Here is a 5,784-nt window from a genome sequence, read left to right as displayed (position 1 = left end):
CGGGCCCCGGTCCAGCGGCCGGCGCTCTCGCCCTCCGGAGTGCCTTTCACCTGCGGCCTCTCCCTCTGCTAGACGCCGGCGGGTGAGCCCTTCGGCCGTTGCCGCTGGCTGGAGGTCCGTGGCGGCCAGCGGTGGGCGGTCGGGGGGAACGCCTGCCGGTTCAGATGCTGCGCTAGTGGGGACCGTGAGGCGTGCGTGCGGCGCGCCTCGCTCGCTGCAACGGGAGCATGGTGCGGCGGCCTGCTCCCTGGGAGTGACGGTGATGGGGGAGCAGGCCAGGGGGAGGAGGACGACACGTGCCCCGGCTGACCCCGCCCCCCAGTCGGGGGGGCAGGCTCCTGCGGGCCTGGCAGTCACCCAGGCCTTGATTCATGCTGCACCTGCGGCCTCCACCACTAGAGGGGGCAGGCGGCATACTAGATTGTCGCAGGCTGCTGCTGCTGCAGGGGGAGCTGCAGTGTACGGGGGGGATGAAATTAGCCCCACCCCTAGCGATGCCAGCGGTGATGAGCTGCTGCTGGCTGATGGTCCTGCTGTTGCCCTGGACCCGATGGCCAATCCCCTGCTTCCCCTCGGGGTCGCAGGCACGGAGGTTAGCGGGGGCCGGAGTTCTTCCTGTGATGATGCCGCTGTTGGGGGTGATTTGACCGGTGTTGCTGCATTCCGCATGGAGGGGGTTCTTCTGGTCCAGCCTCCTGTCGTCGATGTGAGCCGAGTCCGTGATTTCCGGAGCCGTCCCGCAGCTGGAGTTATGGCCGCTGGTCCAGAGCCGGTGAGGTCTCCACTGCTGCGGGTTCAGGGGGGGGGGGGGTTGGCGGGGGGTTGCAATATTTTGTAGATGGGTTGCAAGCGTTGCTGCGCAGTAGCGGGTTGTCTGCGGGTGGGTCGCCAGTACCTGTGTGGGGCGCAGCGTCTTTGTCCAAAGGGCTGGTGGATTAAGGGAGTGCCGGGGGATGGATATAGTCGGGGGTCCTGCGGTTGCTCGGGCGAGCTCACCCCCGGTGGTGGGGGCATCGGGATCCAGTGGGGAGGTTCGTTTGGCTGATTCTGCTCGGGGAGAGGTGTACGTGTGTTTCGAGGGCCCCTTGGGCGCGCACCTTAAGGCTGAGGTGCGGAAAGGATTTGGAAGCGGGAGTATGTGGATATTTTTTCGCTACTCCCGCTTGAAAAATTTAATCTGGACAGGGTTAGGCCGGATGAGTCGAAGCGTATGGAGAACGTTGAGGAGGAGGAGCGCCGGCGGTATCGGCTGATACCTCGGATCTTTTCCAACTGGCTTCCGGCATTCGCTATTTTGGCCAGCGTTTTGGGAGAAAAGTCGCCGGAGCATTGCTCTGGTCTCTTTTGTTATTTGGACGCTGTGGGAGAGGCGTATTGGGTGTATGGGGGTTTGGCGTGGCTTCGGTTTGAAAAACAGTTTAGGCAGCGGTTGGCGGTGCGCCATGATTTGAGGTGGGACCATAAGGACATATGGCTGTGGATGCGGCTTATGGCGGCTCCACGCAGTGGGGGTGGCCTGCAGTCCTTTCGGGACAGCGCTGGAGGTGCAGGGCCGGGGTCAGGGCGGTCCGGGGGGGCTGGTAAGGGTGTTTGCTGGCAATTCAATGAAGGGAAATGCAAGTTCGGAGCAGAGTGCCGTTTTAAGCACGAATGCTCCGGGTGCGGAGTGGGTGGCCACGGGCTGTCACGCTGTTTCCGGCGGGGTAAAGGCAAATTGGGGGAGGTTGATGCGAAGAGGGGCGACCCCGGTGCAGGTGGCAAGGATGGAGCCGTTCCTCGCCAAGTACCCAAATAGGGCGGCGGCGGAATTTTTGAGGGCGGGGTTTACGGAAGGATTCCGTATCCCCTTTGAGGGGGTTCTGGATGGGAATGGGGAGGTTAGGAATTTGGTCTCGGCTCTTGCCCGGCCAGATTTGGTGGAGGAGAAACTCATGAAAGAGGTGTCTTTGGGACGGATGGCTGGTCCTTTTGACTCGCCTCCGTTGGTGGGCTTGAGGGTTTCCCCATTGGGTTTGGTTCCTAAAAAGGAGCCTAATAAGTTCCGCCTGATTCACCACCTTTCACATCCTTCTGGAGGGTCGGTGAATGACGGCATTGACCCAGCTATCTGTGCTGTGTCTTATACTTCTTTTGATGCGGCATTGGCGTGGGTCCGGAGGTACGGCCAGGGGGCCTTGTTGCCCAAGACGGACATTGAGGCCGCTTTTCGTCTGTTGCCGGTACACTCGGACAGTTTTGCGTTATTGGGGTGCTGTTTGGGAGGGCGGTTTTTTGTAGACATGTGTTTGCCCATGGGCCTCTCAGTTTCATGTGCGTTTTTTGAGCAGTTTAGCTCCTTTTTGGAGTGGGTGGTGCGGGTAGAGTCGGATTTGGATTCAGTTTTGCACTACCTTGATGACTTCCTGTTTTTGGGCCCAGCGGGGTCTAGGGTGTGTGCTATTTTACTACAGGAAATGGAAAGGGTGTCGGGCTGGTTTGGCATTCCGTTGGCGCCTGACAAGACTGAGGGCCCGTCTACGTCGGTGAAGTTTTTGGGAATAGTGATCGACACTGTGGCCATGGATTGTCGGCTGCCAGAAGATAAGCTGGGCGGGCTGAGGGAGGCGGTGGCGAGGGCGTGTCGGGTTCGGAAGCTGAAGCTGCGGGAGGTCCAGTCTTTGCTGGGGCGTCTTAATTTTGCTTGCCGGATCATGCCTATGGGGAGGGTTTTTTGCAGACGTCTCGCGGCGGTCACGGTGGGTGTTTCTCGGCCTAATCACTATGTGCGGTAGCCGGTGGGGTTGCGTGAGGACCTGAGGGTGTGGCAGGATTTTTTTGGTCGGTATAATGGGCACTCTGTGGTGATGGGCACTCAGTGGTGTGTGGAGGTATGGCGGGAGACGGGGCTGACTAGGGACCTTGCGTTCCTGGAATTGTTCCCGATCGTGGTTGCGTTGTTTGTATGGGGGGAGCTGTTTCGCAATAGGAAGGTGTGCTTCCATTGTGACAACCTGGGTGGTTTTGACTATCAACAACCAGACGGCGAGTTCTCCACCAGTGGTCACGTTGCTGAGGCGATTAGTGTTGAGGGTGCTAGAGCTTAATTCTCAGGTGGTGGCGTTGCATGTGCCGGGGGTGGATAATTCGGTGGCTGACGCTCTCTCTCGCTTACAGTAGGACCGCTTCCGGGAACTGGCGCCGGAGGCCGAGGTGACCGGCCTTCCGTGTCCGGAATGGCTGTGGCGTCTGGTTTAGAGGTGGCGCTCGCTTTAGTCTGTCGGTCAGTAAGCCAGGCTACTTGGGCTTCTTATCGACGCTGGTGGTCGGACTGGGAGACGCTACTGGGACAGTTGTCGTTTACGGGTGCCCCTGCAGATTGGGAGGCGGCCCTATTGTATTATGTTGGTAGGGCGTTTTGCGAGGGCGTGTCTCCGGCGGGGATTGGCCGTCGGATGTCGGCTTTTGCGTTCTGGTTCAAAGTTCGTGGTTTGCCGGACGTCGCTAAGTCGTTTTTGGTGCGTCAGGCACTTGTTGTGTGTTGGGGGAGTGCGGTTTGTATTTTGTTATTGTTTTTTGTCTTTCAGGTGGCGGCCCGGGACTTGTGTGGATTATCGGCCACTCCTATGTGGTAAGGGGTGGGGTGCGGGCTGGTGTTCGTCCGGCGGGCCGGCAGTTAGACTTGACGAGTTCGGCAGGTCAGGTCCACTGGTTTGGGAAGAGCGGAATGCGGTGGGCGGAATTGTTGGCCAGGGTTCAGTTTTTTGTACACTTGGACAGAGCCCCCAACGTCCTTGTCATACACCTAGGGGGGAATGATTTGGGTGTGAGGAGATCCCGGGATCTGACCCGGGACATCAAGCTGGACTTGATGCGATTGTGGTCGTCCTTTCCAGGCCTGATCATCGTGTGGTCTGATATGGTGGCCAGGAGGAAATGGTAGCAGGCCAGGTCTGTGGTTGCCATTAATAGAGCACGGATAAAACTCAATAAGATGGTGGGCAAATTCGTGGCCCGTAATGGTGGCCTGGTGGTGCGTCATAGAGAATTGGAGGGGAGCTCTTCGGAGTTCTTGGATGATGATGGCGTTCATCTGAATATTTTTGGTATGGATCTGTGGATCTTGGAGATTCGGGAGGTGGTGGAGCGAGCACTTAGTCTGTGGCGGAATGGGGACAAGTGAGGAGTCACTTGTCGCCGTTGTGGCGGTGGCAGGAGAGAGACCTGGAGGTACAAGTGGATGGCATGGAGGTGATGGGATACAGTGTGGAGGTGGGCTGGGAGCGGTCCCAGCCCAATGGAAAATTCTGCAAGGGAACATGGGTTCCCAGGATGGATGGGGGGCCTCACAAAATGGTGCTCCTGTGCAGGCGCTAACGGCTAGGAGCAAGTGAGGCCCCATTCTAGCTTGGGCTCGGTAACAGTGCCTTCAGGTCCTCCTCCTGTATTAGGGACATGTTAATTGGTTAACTTATGTTAAGAATGTTTTATTCAATGTTATATATGATGTTCATACAAGGTTGCCTTACAATGTTTTATTGTTATTTATGGTTTGATATTTAATAAAGGGGCTGCTGTGGCCTTGTTACCACCAACACTGTGTCTGTCATGTTTAAGGTAAGGGATTCCTCGTTACAAAGGGGGCTTTTGGGGGTTGGTGGATGGTAGGCTTTAGCAGCTATAATATCCCCTAGTCAAGGGTCCAGGCTGTAAAATAGAAGAACACCGGAGCAGCCAGATACACTGACTCTAAGGCTGAGCCTCATACTTCTACCGAAGCTGCAGAGTTATAGGGGAACTGTAAAAATGAAAATACTACAACCCCCAGTGTGGTCCGTCTGTGCCCCCCTAAGGGTCAGGGTTGGAGGAGGCACAGGTTGAACAGACACATTACAATGGGAGTTGTAGTACTGTAGTTGTTAAAGAAAAAAAATATGTTTTCATCAGGTTGCCCATAGCAACCTATCAGATTGCTTCTTTCATTCTTGAGAAGACCTCTGAAAAATAAAAGAAGTGATCTGATTGGTTGCTAAGAGAAACTGGACAACATTTCCTCTCCACAGGTACATTTCCCCGATTGTCTTCATATTTAGGATGAGAATCTACTGACAAAGTGAGTAGCCAACCATTTCTTGGCATAAAACTCTGTAAGAGACAGCAGTCTGGGGGCGTCTGTGGTGGACATGAAGGAAGGGGGGGGTCCAGGGAAATTGAGATTTGACGTCTGCAGCGAGCGCTTCTCAATGAGCGACGGGTCTCATCCCAGGTATTGCAGGGGGACCCCCCACGATCAGCTACTTACCCATAACCCATGAATAGGGGATAAGTTAATTTTTGCCATAGTTCTCCTTTAATTGGCCAGAACACACCCAAAATCGGTCCCAGCCAAACATTGCTTCGTATCCTGTCATTTCTCCCAGCTGTTCTTTTTCTACCTGCTTGTAAGGCATGCCTACACTCTCTAATTCCTTAAAGTGGTACTCCGCCCCTAGATATCTTATCCCCTACCTTAAGGATAGGACAAAAGATGACTGATCACTGGGACCCCCGTGATCTTCATGCAGTACCCGGCGTTCTGAATAATATATTTAGAACTCTGGGTTCTCGTGGTGCGGGTCGTGACCTCACGCCACGCCCTTTCCATTTATGTCTATGGGAGGTGGTGTGATGTCACAAGAAGGTGTGACATGATGTCACGAATCCCACCGCAGGAACCAGTGATCTAAACATACTATTTAGAATTTTGGTTGCTGCATGGAGATTGCTGGGGTCCCAGCAGCAGGATCCCCTTGATCAGACATCTTATCC

Source organism: Hyla sarda, chromosome 4 (assembly GCF_029499605.1).
Source record: "Hyla sarda isolate aHylSar1 chromosome 4, aHylSar1.hap1, whole genome shotgun sequence".
NCBI classification, from domain to species: Eukaryota; Metazoa; Chordata; class Amphibia; order Anura; family Hylidae; genus Hyla; species Hyla sarda.
The sequence above is the reverse complement of the archived record's forward strand: the minus strand, read 5'-3'. Positions refer to the sequence as shown.